The sequence below is a fragment of the Aethina tumida genome, chromosome 5 (genome assembly GCF_024364675.1).
Source record: "Aethina tumida isolate Nest 87 chromosome 5, icAetTumi1.1, whole genome shotgun sequence".
NCBI classification, from domain to species: Eukaryota; Metazoa; Arthropoda; class Insecta; order Coleoptera; family Nitidulidae; genus Aethina; species Aethina tumida.
Window position 1 is genome coordinate 24,881,135 of NC_065439.1, and position 14,909 is coordinate 24,896,043.

General features: G+C 32.0%; 2 protein-coding genes across 2 annotated transcripts in view; both read left to right on the top strand.

Moving 5' to 3' along the window:
• LOC109605805 (FAD synthase) overlaps window positions 1–14,909 on the top strand; it is a 199,285-nt gene that overhangs the window by 165,637 nt on the left and 18,739 nt on the right. The window lies entirely within an intron of this gene.
• Window positions 5,123–14,909, top strand: part of LOC109603480 (TOX high mobility group box family member 4-A) — a 152,976-nt gene continuing 143,189 nt past the window's right edge. The window contains exon 1 of the mRNA XM_049968277.1: window positions 5,123–5,146. The gene's annotated coding sequence lies outside the window, so the exon portion shown is untranslated. The remainder of the gene's footprint in view (window positions 5,147–14,909) is intronic.

Here is a 14,909-nt window from a genome sequence, read left to right on the forward strand (position 1 = left end):
GTTTTATTAAATCTCAACATGTTACAAACAAAATGTCTTGCATAATTTTAATATCATATTTGAGGTTTTATCATAGAATGTTCCTGTCGTAACATTATCGAAATAAATTGAATCTTTAAGAAAATTGCATGCATTTTAGATTAAAACCACAAGACGCATTAGTGTTAGTGATTAGTTAATTACTTCAAGATATTTTCCACAAAGCTTATCGTTCACCTGAAAGCCTGTGGTAACGTTCAGGAAATAATCTTGATACGAAAAAGTACAAATAGGAGCAAAATTAATATAGGAAAGTCAACTTTGACGTCAAAGATTTTGTGGTAACTACTATGCCACTTACACAAATTCTTTTGTTTGCTCTTGTTATATTAATATTGATTCCTAAACTGTATATTATATTTTTCACAAGATTAAAAGCCTTTTGTGTTGGTGGTTAGTTAATTACTTCAAGATACTTTGCTCAAAGCTTATTATTTTCCTTGAAGCCTGTGTTAATGGCAATTATTTTCGTATGAAAATGGAGTTGAAGGAAAATTGAAATTATATTGATTTAGTGGTGATAAATCTACTTCGAAATCAAGAATTATTGGTTCTTCAAATAGTATTTTTGATTTCTAGACTGTTTTTTTACAAAAAATAACTACTTATTCACTTACACTAGACCACTTTATTTTATTCTCTTCCCAAAACTTGAGAACTTTCTGAAGTATAATTATTTTTATGTGAAAAAGTACTTGAAGTAAAACTGAAACTAAATTCATTCAGTGGTGATGATAAATCTAAATCAAGAATTGTTGATTCTTCCAATGATTTTTTAGAATAAATAACTGCTTAGTAGATTAGACCATTCTATCTCTATCTTCTCAAAACTTCCTTCATTTCCTGAAAGTTTGTAGTAGCATAATATAAATTATGAAGTAAAATTAAAATTAAATTGATTTCGTGGTGATCAATCTAATTTAAATTTAAGAATTGTATATCCTTCAAATGATTATTATTAATATCTAAAACTGTTGCTCTATTTTTTACAAGAAATAACTACTTAATCACTTAGATTAGACCATTCTACCTCTTATTTTCTTCCCAAAACTTGATAATTTCTTGAAAGCTTGTAGCAATATAAATTATTTTGATATGAAAAAGGACTTGAAGCAAAACTGAAATTAAATTGATTCAGTGGTGATTAATTTAATTTTAAATCAAGAATTGTTGATCCTTCAAATGATATTATTGATATCTAAACTGTTGTTCTATTTTTTACAAGAAATATCTTCTTAATCTCTTAAATTATACCAATCTACCTCTTATTTTCTTCCCAAAACTTCATAATTTCTTGAAAGCTTGTAGCAATATAAATTATTTTGATATGAAAAAGAACTTAAAGCAAAACTGAAATTAAATTGATTCAGTGGTGATAAATCTAATTTTAAATCGAGAATTGTTGATCCTTCAAATTATATTATTAATATCTAAACTGTGATTCTATTTTTTACAAGAAATAAATACTTAATCACTTAGATTAGACCATTCTACCTCTTATTCTCTTCCCAAAACTTCATAATTTCTTGAAAGCTTGTAGCAATATAAATTATTTTGATATGAAAAAGAACTTGAAGCAATCTAAAATTAAATTGATTCGGTGGTGATAAATCTAATTTTAAATCAAGAATTGTTGATCCTTCATTTGATAATATTGATATCTAAACTGTCGTTCTATTTTTTACAAGAAATAAATACTTAATCACTTAGATTAGACCATTCTACCTCTTATTCTCTTTTTAAAACTTTAATTTCCTGAAAGTTTGTGATAATATAAATTATTTTGATATGAAAATAAAACTGAAGTTTAATTAAGTTAGTGGTGAAATCAAGAATCCTTAGTGTCTGGTTACGTGGATTGTCTTTTTACTTTTATTCTTTCAAATACTATTATCTATTCCTACAATGTGTTTTTATTTTTTCAGAAAATCGATATTGTAATATTCGTCTGAGGATTAGTTATTTTAAACTTCATTGATCTTTTAAGTTATGTATTGTGTATTAGAAATTATCTTCATATGTAATGTAGAACATACAGCCCTGAAGCAAAATTAAATTGATTTTGTAATAACTACTTCGCTGCTTCGACTAGATTATTTTGCTTTTTAGTCTCTCTAATGCTATTATTAATTCCTAAACTGTATATCTTAGTTTTCAAAAGATAAAAGCCTTTTGTGTTAGTGGTTAATTACTTCAAGATATTTTCTGAAACTTATTTAATTTCTGGAAATGCAGTAATATTTTAAATAATTTTGATTTGGGGCTAAATTCATTCAATAGTGATATTTCTACTTTGAAATAAAGAATTTTGAATCCTTCAATTACTATTATTTATTCTTAGTCTCCAATTCTGTTTTTTATAAAATATGGTAGTTAATTACTTAGGTTGGACCATTTTACTTTTTATTCCTACAAATTGATTCCTAAAATATGTTTTATTTTTCATAAAATAATCTTTTATTTTTCTATAATATATAATATTTAGTTGGTTAAAAATATTTGTACTCATTGACGTTGAACATACATGCCTTAAAGCAAAATTAAGGTTAAATTAATTCAGTAATAATTACTTTACCATCTAAACTAGGTCCTTTTACTTCCCACTCCTCCAGATGCTGTTATTGATTCCTAAACTGCATCTTCTATTTTTGACAACATCAAAAGCCCTTTGTTATACGAACATTAAGCTGAAGTTTAATTTAATCCTGTCTATATGTACGGCTATTGTTTTATAATGTTAAATTAAATTGTTAAAATTTAAATAATTGCCTCGAAATTGGTTTTCCCAATTAGTTACGAAAATAATTAACTATCGAACATGGTGTAATTATTGACATAACATCATTAACTCTCTGAGTTGCAGCATGTGTAATTTTCTATATTTCCACTTCTTTAATAATGGAAGTAATTATTATTATGATTCGAATGTTCAATAAATTTTCTCCAATTTGTACATTATTTATTGTAATAAAATTTTGCAATTTTCAGTAGATTTGTTCCCTGTTATTAAAATCACACTTAATTTTCTCTTTGATCTTTAAAATGATTAATTTAATATTTACTCTTTACATGTTTATAATGACTATAATCATAATTTGTTAATAACATTTTGTAAGAGGTGCAATTTTCTATTGAAAGTTAGTTTCGATGAACAGTTGATGTTTTTTTTAGTTATAGTGTTTCAAAATACGTTTCCTTAATACACCAGGTAATTAGGTAAAAGACAAAACACGTACATGCAACATTCGTAGACTGTCTTAAGTCAAGGAAGCGGTTGATGCAAAGTTACATGTGTATGCCGTCGGTGCATCGACCTTGAGACCCCCATCGGGGCCGGTTGTGCATGTCCTTGACAGTGAAATGGGTAGGTTGGAGGCGGTGGCGGTGTGATGGTGTGATATCGGTGAATAAGGAAGCGGGGCCGGGACCGACGGGAAATAAGGTCAGCGAATGGAGTGGAGTACAAAGTCGGGTTGGGGTTTAAGGGTCAGGAGTGTGATCGTTGACCTAGGGGATTGCACCGTTATCCTGGCATTTTCGCCAGTCGCACGCTCTCCGGCCGCCAAAGCGGCCCTCGGCTGCCGCCAGCCTGCCTGTTGTCGGTGCGGCCGCAGCCGCCGTCGCCTCGAAAGTCAACACCGGGGCATGCCGCCTACGGGACCCAGGGGCGTGCTCCCAACCGTTTCGGCCTGTTCAAACACCATTGTTTTGTGGCTTCATTTTGGGCTTAGCCCTGTTCACTCCACCTGATGTGGAAACAAGGACTCAATTTGAAAGCTACAACGCCATTGAAACACGTAACAATGCAGTGACATTAGTCATCTTTTGTCCTTCAAATGTCATTAATTACATAGTGTGAAATCCAAGATTTGATTTATGTTCTTTAATACATCTTAAATTAGACAGATGATGTGGATACACCTTCATCTAGCTCAACAAATAGCCCAATAACTGAAATAGCTGAAGATGCTGATACGCCACTGGACGTTTTATGGCGGCACTCCCGCCGGTCGCGTTCGAGCCGGGCGTGCCGGGATTTTCGGGTTGGCAAAAAAGGACGATAAGGACCGCATTCATTCACCGATCCTCCGTCCCGTGCCCGACGTTGTATATCTGGCTGCCGCCGGTGGTCGTCGGCAAGTGTTGACAAATACCGGCGGGCGGAGATCCGATTCCGGTGCCACGCACCGCTACGTGTCTAATGTCCCGGCCGACACGGGTGCCGCCCGCCCGCCCGCTCTCGCATTTCGATCCTTCAGCTCCGACGATCCTTATGATTTGCTCACTTGAACGGCACGCTTTTACCCGTAACCGTTATCCGACCGATTGACGGTGTGGATCCGCGTTTTGGTGTTCTGGCACCCGGATTCTCGGATTGTGTTGTCGTGGTTCGGTTCACGTTTACAATGCATGTTTGTGCATTGGTTAATTTGACTGACGTACTTCATTAATTATTATTATTTGTAATTGCACGTTCGCGTACATTGTGCCATTTAAATTCTCCATTAATTTCCTAAATACTCATCATTTGGTTCGTTCATCATTCATCAGCGTGTGATAAAATGCAAATGATTTATTTAAGGTTATGTGAGGCTAATTTTTATTTTCATCAGGCGTTAGAGTTTAAGTTCTCCATTAATTTCCTGAATACTCATCATTTGGATAGATCCAAATATTTTACTGAAGGTTATCTGATGAGGCTAATTTTTGTTCTCATGAGGCATTAGAACTTCCCTTAGATATTTTGAGATACTTAGTATTATTTTGGTGACAATGTCTTGTCTTGTATATATATCGTGGGGGGTAAGTTTAGAAGATAAATTTCCCAAATAATCCTTCAAGATCAGTATTGAAATCACGTGACCGGTTGTATATATTTTAGTACCAATTACAATCGAAAGAGGGATGTTTTTTAACATAGATAAGAATTATGGTGGTGTTAAAAATTGCTGAATATGTTTATAAGGTTTTTATAAATTTCGCATGAATGAGCCGTAGTTTTTTTTTTGATTTATGTCAAAATAATAGAAAAAATGTTTTTTATAAAAATATATATACTGACGTTTTGTTCTGTTTACCTTTCAGGAGATGTACGTTGGCTGCATAGGTAAGTATTGGGAATATTTGGTATAGTGAAAAAGATTTACGATTTTAAGAGGTTCACTTAGTGAGAAATTTTGAAAAATTTAAATATTTTTATTGTGAAAACTTCTTTAGCCGCGTTGGGCACTTTTTGGTAGGGGAAAATCTTATCTTATGGGTTCGCGTCACCAACATGCTCGTCCTTCTTTTGTTAATAAATTCAGACAAAAGAAAAAAGTTGTTGATTTGGCTGGTATCTTCGGTTACTAGGCCAACAAATTATGTGTCTGTCGGTGTTTCAAGAGGTATCCAAAAAGTAGACCTTAAGAATAAAATCCTGGAACTAGAGGGTGAGTTACAAGTGTACATTTGAGAGCATTTTGAAATCAGGTAAAATTTTATTAATGCAGTGGTTTCGTTAAAGGGCTCCAACTACGCCAGAAATGAGTTTGACGCTAATACTGTTTCGAAAGTGGAGGGTTCATAGAGAAGAATGTCGTCTGAAAAGAATCTCTATATAGAAATATTCGAAATTTTCAGAATCATCTTTATTTCTGATGTATTTTCAAGGAAAATATCAGTGCTCAATTTTCTTACCATCTGTTACCAACGCGCTCAATATGTATATATATATATATATATATATATATATATATATATATACCAAATATCGTGGGGGGTTAGTTTACAAGGTAAATTTCCCAAATAATCGTTCAAGATCACTATTGAAATCAAGTGACTGGTTGTACATATTTTGGTTCCAATTACAATCGAAGGAGGGATGTTTATTAGGCAAAAGTAATACATACATGTCTTTTATATCGTCAACAAAAGTGTGTAAACTGAAAATTAGCCTTTCTTATCAAATAATAATAGATTTACACTTCTAAAAATACATTAAATCTATTATTATTTATTAGGAAAGGCTAATTTTCAGTTTACACTCTTTTGTTGATGGTATAAAAAAACAAGTATGTTTTACTTTTGCTTAATAAACATCCCTCCTTCGATTGTAATTGGAACCAAAATATGTACAACCGGTCACATGATTTTAATACTGTTCTTGAACGATTATTTGGGAAATTTACCTTTTAAACTTTGGTATATATACCATGTATCAGATCCCTTACTTTTCAACGAAATTGAACGCGTTGATAACAGATGGTAGAGATGGTGATTTTTTCCTTGAAAGTACATCAGAAATAAAGATGATCCTGAATATTTCGAATATATCTGTATAGAGATTTCTTTCAGACGGCATTCTCCTCTATGAACTCTCTACTTTCAGTAATAGATATTAGTGTCAAACTCATTTCCGGCTTAGATGGAGCCCTTTAACGAAACCATTGCATTAGTAAAATTTTACCTTATTTCAAAATGCTGTCAAATGTACACTTGTAACTCACCCTTTAGTTCCGGGATTTTATTCTTAAGGTCTAGTTTTCGGTTACCTCTTGAAACGCCGGCAGATACATAGTTTGTTGGTCTAGTAACCTAGGTTACCATCCAAATCAACAACTTTTCTTTTGTCTGAATTTATTAACAATAGAAGGACGAGTATGTTGGTGACGCGAACCCATAAGATATTCCCCTACCAAAAAGTCTTGAATAAATGGTCAATAAAACGGGAAGGACAAAAATTGAAGATGAATTAATAAATAGAAAAATGGAAGTTTGCCATGACTGTTTACATCAAAAAGAATATTTCAACAATATGAAATGTGCAGACACACAAGAAACAATCTTAATGCCTGTTATTACATAATAGTGATTTGATAAAATAAAATATTAAATTACGTATGAAAATTGTTGGCATTTCCTTGTTACAGCATGAAATTATTACAAATTACTGTATTTACCATGGCTGTAACGATTTGATATTTTTTCATTTGTAATAATTTGTAGTTGCACGAAACTATGTATTTACTCAGCGGGTAATGCTCCAATTGTTCCACGATGTTTATTACTAATTCGCTGTTAACTGTAACTAGTCGGTGTCGTATATATTATTCCTTCGACCATAGACATTTGTTTGTTAATTTCGTTTCGGGGATTTATCGGTTGTGATTAAGTGTGTTCCGGTTGTTGAAATTCAGAATTGGAAACCGGAATTACCCGTACTTTGAATAACGTTCAAAGTATTATTAGATCTTGAGGCGCCGAAGACAAACCAAAGCCGCTAACTAGTCATAATAAAGATCCACAAAATGTTGAAACGGTATAAACGTGATAAAACTGCATCCACCGTGTTGCACGTAATCCCCGTGCGGAATTAATAAACAAGCACTGCAACTTGTAGTGTGCGAACCGCAAAAATCCCCCGCCATCCAAACAGGCAAAAACCAGCCTTTATTCATAAGTCCCGGTCGCATGCAATTTTCGATGCAATTACAAACGGTGAGACCGAGCGGGGCGTCGAGGATTTAACCGATATGGGTGAGTTAAGAGAGCGGGCGAGAGCCGTTTAGACGCTTAACGGGCGCTTAGCGCCACGACATGAATGAGTGGTCGACGACGCTCATCCGGCTGCCGCCTGCTGTCGCAACACGGTGTGCCTCGACGCCTCCGGGCCCCGGGCCCAACCAAAAATCTGTTTCGGTTCGCCACCGCTGAACTACTGACCGGAATCTCGGAATTTGGAGCGGTGGGATTAGGCCCGTTTCAACGGGTTTCTGTCAATTGAACAACACGCCTCAAATACTCTTTTTGATATTAATTTTACGCCTGCGGGAAAATCAAGCCATTTTTTCTTGTTTTGAAAACTGATGCTAAACTGATAAAGAAAAACGTGACCATACCATAAATCAATCAATATATTTATAATAATGTGGTAGAAGTACCAACTATCTAAATACACCTAAAGTGATACCAGTTATCTAAATGCAGCTAAACTACGTACAAACGTGGCTGCTCATCTTCACAAAAAAACTATTCTTTGGTATTAATTTCATATTCATAGTAGAACGAAGTTTCTTTCCATCTTTTTGAAGTGAAAACTTCTTTAGCCACGTTGGGCACTTTTTGGTAGGGGAAAATCTTTTGGGTTCACGTCACCGACATGCTCGTCCTTCTTTTGTTAATAAATGTTGTTTTTTATATATAACACTCATAATTTGGTTACATTCATCATTCACGAACGTGAATGATAAGATCTATATGATTTATTGAAAGTTATCTAAGGCTAATTTGTATTCTTATCAGGCATTAAAACTTGGGTACTTCAATTTAAAACTACTATTCCATGTCATGTTGATATTTTATGGTCTTTTCTTAGATATTTCTGTTGTTATATTTCAATATATGTGGCAATGTTTTATCGTACCCAAACATCTTTGGATTCAAGAGTTGTGCTTTCTTAAGTTTTGGCACCATTTATTTCTACGTAAGACTTGACTATCAAACGTCTTGATCGCAATTTGATCACTTTGTAAACCAGAGTTATTAAAGGTTTGTAAATGATCACAGTATCTCAGTGAAATGGTCCTTTTAAGTTGTACGTTATTGATATTCTAATTCTATACAATAAATAAAACCAAATCACATAACGTTATTCAAGAGGATTACTTTTCATCAATTAACAAAATTACATTGAATCTCCTTCCCCTACTTTAGAATCATTTTAAATTACTTGCGATAAAAGATGAATTTTAGATTAATAGTTCCTTTTCACAACTTAATGATACACTTTTGAGAATTTTGCCGCCGGAATGGGTGAAGATAAAGGTGCCCCTCATTGCAGATTATATCTGGAAATTACTCAAGCTTAGCAATACAAATGTGGCCTTTTTAATTTAATATTGTTTACAGCAGATATCAAGGGAAAAATGGGTTAGCTTTAACTGTTATATTATGCCAACGACAGAGCACGAAATTAATTAAAAAACTGTCATGGTTAGCTAAAATATAAATTACATCCGAATGTTCATTAATTTTATAAAATCATTTTTATATTTTTCTGCCCTTTTTTCATTATTTACACATTTCGTTAATAACTGGGTAATTCTATTATAAGATTAAAAATTTTACGGATTTTATAGAAGGTTATCCGTTCGTGCTTTATGACCCACTTCACCCTGAACCTGAACCATGAAAAATTGTTGTCTTATTAATGTGAATGCATCATAAAACTTCCGATTAAATAGCCAGATATCACCTTGCAATTTTGCAATTTTTTAATGATGGCATCAACAAAGATGCCATCTTAATCTGCAGCATCTCACGTCGTGGAATTTAAGATGGACTGCGTGGCTTACGGGCGACGGAACGGATATAAAAATCGCGTGCCAGAGGCTTTTGGCACGATGGTCGTGTCAAGGTCGAGTTCACCGACGAAACATTAAATTTTACGCACACCGCGGCGTGGAGTAAGAGCGACAGTGAATAGTGTGCACGCCGTTTATGTTACGCCGTTGTGTGGCAGCGAAGCAGGAATCTAAAAGGACATACTTACAAGAGACGACATCAGATAAAGTTGTTTACTTTTAAATATAAATAGTTTATTGTCATGTACTTGATTTACATTAGGAAAGCTGTTTGACCGGATTTGATGTTGCTGTTTCTTAACAGATGCAAGTCAATTTCAATGTCTATATTTGTCTTTTTATGGATGCATAAACTAAAACAAACTTTTTCATGCAATGATTGATTAATATACAAAATATAGCAGTTCCTCCGAGAACCTAAGCAGTTCATATGACCAGTTTAGCTATAATTAGATAATCGGAATTTCTCGTTTAAACAGAAAAAAAAAATTAAAGTTGGCAGTTATAGAGGTCGATAGAAGTGAAAATTTCAATGTACTTGATGAACATTATTTTAATTGTTTGCATCATTGTCATCATTAGTTTCAACAATACTTAGACTTTTTGTACTTTGAATTATTTCATTTTGTTCTAAAAAGGATACAATAGGCTTATGATAACTAAAGTAAGAAATGAACATGTTTGATTCAAATTTATCTAAGTACCACATAAAAGCGGCATCGATTGTCGTTTTATGTTTTGTAGTACTGAGTTTTCGATCATTGGACATATTTAGATAAATTTTTCACTAAATCCATTCAATTTCACTTATAAGATATACACAGTACTATACATCATAGCGTGTATAGCTGCAGATATAATGCGCAGTTTGCTGTGCGCCTTAGACACTTTTTGGATGGGTGAAATTTCGTACGTTCGCGTCACCGACATCCTTATACCAGTATATCTGCAGCTATACACGCTTTGACGTATGGTACTGTGTACATCTTATAAGTGAAATTGAATGGATTTAGTGAAAAATTTATTTAAATATGTCCAATGATTGAAAACTCAGTACTACAAAACATAAAACGACAATCGATGCCGCTTTTACGTGGTACTTAAATAAATTTGAATCAAACATTTTCATTTCGTACCTTAGTTACCATAAGCCTGTTGTAGTTTTTTTAGAACAAAATGAAATAATTGAAAGTACAAAAAGTCTAAGTATTGTTGAAATTAATGATGAAAATGATGCAAACAATTAAAATAATGTTAAAAATCAAGTACATTGAAATTTAAGTAAATATAAATTCTATCCATAAATAATATGGTTGTATATTAATTGTTATTTCAATTGAATTGTATTTTATCATAATCTTATACACCATCTTCTTGGTGTTTCAATTCACTTTGTTTATCAGTGAATATTGTATTTTATTTAAGAAGTTGAAGTCCTGATTACTCAATTTTTCATCATCAATCATAGTTCGGGTACTTTCCTGTTTGGTGGCTCTGTAGTTGGTGTTGTTCATTGCAGCTTCCTGAATTCAGATAGAACAATTATTCTAAGCAAATCAACGATATCTTCCAGAAATTGCAGCATATGTACCCGGCATTGTTCATAGAAGGTGGTAAATTCTTCTTCATGACAATGTTCGCCCACTCTTGGCACAACTGAGACAACAGAAGTTGAATGAACTGAAGTACGGAAGTCTGTTTCATCCACCATACTTAGTAAATGATTATCACGTTTTCAAACATTTTGATAACTTCGTACACTAGAAAAAAATCAAAACAAAAATTGGCAAAAATATATTGATTCAAATGGCTTCGATTAATAAATGTTCAAGCTGCGATATGTGCATTTTATTTTCAAGGTTTAAAAACGCAGTAACCTAATAGTTACAAATGGAATTTTCGCAGGAGCTGAGAGGTCTAATAGCCAATCACTATTGTTCGATAAAAAGGGGTTGGCAGGCTGGCTGGCTAAAAAGTTGTGGATATTACAGATGAAGTGTGACTAACGTGTTTAACTCGGTGGAAGCATATGGGATGCCTCCTTTGGCACGCATTAACCTTTGAGCGCTAAAAGGGACCAACCAGCGCGGAAAGAGCCTTTTCCAACGTAAAATGAACTATAAAGCATGTTCTTTGCCTGGCAAATATGATTACGACCAGTCAATGGTTCAAACATTGTTTATTTCCACTTTGAGTACATGCCCGTTCCACTCATTCGCGCCACTGTGCCGTCTCTGACGGATGATGAACGTGGCTCAACAAAAAATAAAAATGGGCACCCAATTTCGTCCGTGATCCTTTTAATCCTTGCACTTTTTTAAATTCTCGCAACTCGAGATTTTTTGATACCCTAATGGCGTACGCTCACATAATTTATGTTGGCGTACAAATAATTTATTCAATACATACAAATTATATTCTTCACGTGAGTGACGTGGGAGAAACTCCGCGAACCATGCAGAAGAAAAAAATGTTTGCCAATTAATTATTCGCCGGCGAATCGTAAGGGGGATATATGCTCTCGCGAAGAATGTTATTAACTAGTTTGAAATTAACTGCACGGTTGGTTTTATGGTCCAGTGAGGAAGGCTTATTAAAAGTCGGAGAGGCTGGCTCAAATAAATTTATTTCATGTTTGACTTACGGCCGACCGCGGAGCAAGTAATTTAATTTTGCCCATTATTTCATTTACCTGTCTCATCAGGAGAACGCTCACTTCGTTGCCAGTCTGTCATTTTCTAAATTAACTGAAAATAAATAACGACGAATTTCGCGGAAACGTACACTATGTTTAATGTTCTGTTTATCAAAAAGTTTATTATGCTAATAAAGCTTTTAAAATAACTTTAATAATGGACAAATAGAATGAGTGTATTCTATAGAGGGTTCAACTTCAACGTTTTACCTAATAAGGTAGTAACACTATTAAAAAAGAAATTTGTAATATATTACAAGTAGGAACATTTATTTACTGAGATCATTTTCACAATTAGTTTCGTGTTTATTCAAGTGTTTTTAAGTGTTTAACTAACTAGTATGATCACTAATGAATAATTAAAGGCAATATTGAACTTTTGAACTTATTAGCACTAAGAAAGGATTAAACTGTTTGTGAAAACTAGTTTGTAAAGTTACTTTATATGATATTCTAAGATTTTATTTAATCAGAAGATATACATTTGTTTGAATAAAATGATTTTTAACTCTTGTTTTTAAAACTTGTTTTTTTTTTATATTTTAATCATCATCCTAAAAATGCCCTCAATCAGCAAAATGGTTCATAGACAATTTTAAAATTGATTTGAATTGATTGATTGATGATTGATTTGAATTGATAAACAAAAAATAGCACTTTTTATCAAAATATCAGAGAATTACTTTGAGGTAGTCAGTCGACCTGTTTATAAGGAGCAAATTAATAAAAATGCATATTAGAAGCAACTAAATATAAAGAATTATGTAATTACATCAAAGTTTTGTTACAAACAATGTTTCATACTATTAACTGAAGTTCAAGGTTATTCTAATAATAATGATAACAATAATAATAGATAAAAGTATATTTTATTAAAAGTTTTTTTAGAGATCATAATCGTAATTTATTTTTGATTGAGCTTTATCTTTTGGGTTTTATTAATTTAAATTGCACTAGTATACAAAAAATATCAAGATAATGACAACTTGTATGGCATACACAGTAACGTATAACAGGAGTTTGAAAGTGAGCAGGAGATATGCATTCTTAAACATTTTCTATCAGGATATCAGAATAATTGGAAGTAGTCATCGGTTTATAGCTATATCAACACGGTTAACAAAAACGGTAATATATCAGGAGTCCATAAATATAAAGACAAATAAAGGTGTATATTATAATAATTACACCACAAGTTTTATTAGAAACAAATAAAGTATATATTTCAAGAAACACTGATTAAAATATAATTTAATAATATTGATTGGTTTTACTTACCATACAAATGTTTTCAAATTATTTTCTTACTGTTAAGTGAAGGAAAAAAATTCTTTACTATTTTTAAAAGGGCTAAAAATAATTTTGTTTACACGCTCATTAATATTTAAATACTAAGTAAAAGGATAACTTCTTATTGAGATCTTATAATCGTAATTTATTTTGAATACCCTATTTTTATTTACAATCCAAGCTGTTTCTTACTGTTAAGGACTCTTAGAATTTTTTTAAAAGGCACTTGAACTGTTGAAAAGAATTTTGTTTATACTTACTAATAATTAATTAACCTATATAATAGGATAAAAATTCTTAAAGCTTCTTTTTGGGTTTATTTATTTCATTTTCAAGAAGCACTTATAAAATTGTAATTTTACAATACTGACTACTTTTAGTTGCCATACAAGTGGTTACAAATTATTTTCTTACTGTTAAGTGAAGGAAACAAATCTTTATTATTTTTAAAACAGCTGAAAATAATTTTGTTTCACCCTCACTAATAATTAAATTGTAAAAGGATAATCGAAACTTATTTTTAATATCCACCCCATTTTTATTTACATACTGTTTCTTACTCTTAAGGACCCTTAGTATTTTTAAAACGTACTTGAACTGTTGAAAATAATTTTATTTACACTTACTAATAGTTAATTAATGCTGTATAAGAGGATAAAAATTTCTTAAAGCTTTTTTTTGGATTATTTCTCAATAATAATAAGTTTAGAAATAAGCCATCTTTGTGAAGAAGAATTGCAGTCACCAGGAGGACATAAATATAGTGTTTAATTGAACCATTAATTTCGATAGAAACATTCATTTAACGTTTTAGCATACACAAGTGTGTGTAGGTTATATTTATGTCAGGGTGTCAGAATTATTTGAAGTGGTCAGTCATCCATTTACTTGTTAAAAAAAGAAACAGTAATATTTTAGAAGCACATAAATATAAAAATGTGTTTGGTTAACTGGAAACAAAGTTTAACATTTATTTTCAAAAGACAAAATTATAATTTAGCAACACGTGACATTTTTAGCTACATCTTAAACTGCTTTTAAGTGAAGGACAACAAAATTACTTTCTTAGCATAATAAAATGCAGTTTAACTGCTGAAAAGAATTTTGTTTTTGTTCACTGACATTTAAATAGTTAGTACTGAGTAAAAGGATTAAATTCTGTAGCGGCACTGTCATAGGTAAAAATTGTAACTACCAGGAGGACATAAATAATTAGGAGTGTTTAATGGAATCATTTATTTTGTTAAAACATATAGAAATTATAATTAATTAACATGGAAGGAGGTATTTACAAATCCACAGGAGGAGATACGAATGTTTAAGCATTTTATATCAGGAAATCAGAATCATTTGAAGTAGTTGGTCATCAATTTATATTATATATAAGCTACATTGTTAACAAAAACAGTAATGTATTAGGAGTACATAAATTTAAAGATGTGTGTGTTAAATACACCAAAAGTTTAGTTAATTTTCAACAATGACAAAATAACAATATTACAAGTTATTTTCTTCCTGTTAAGTGAAGAATAAGGAATTTC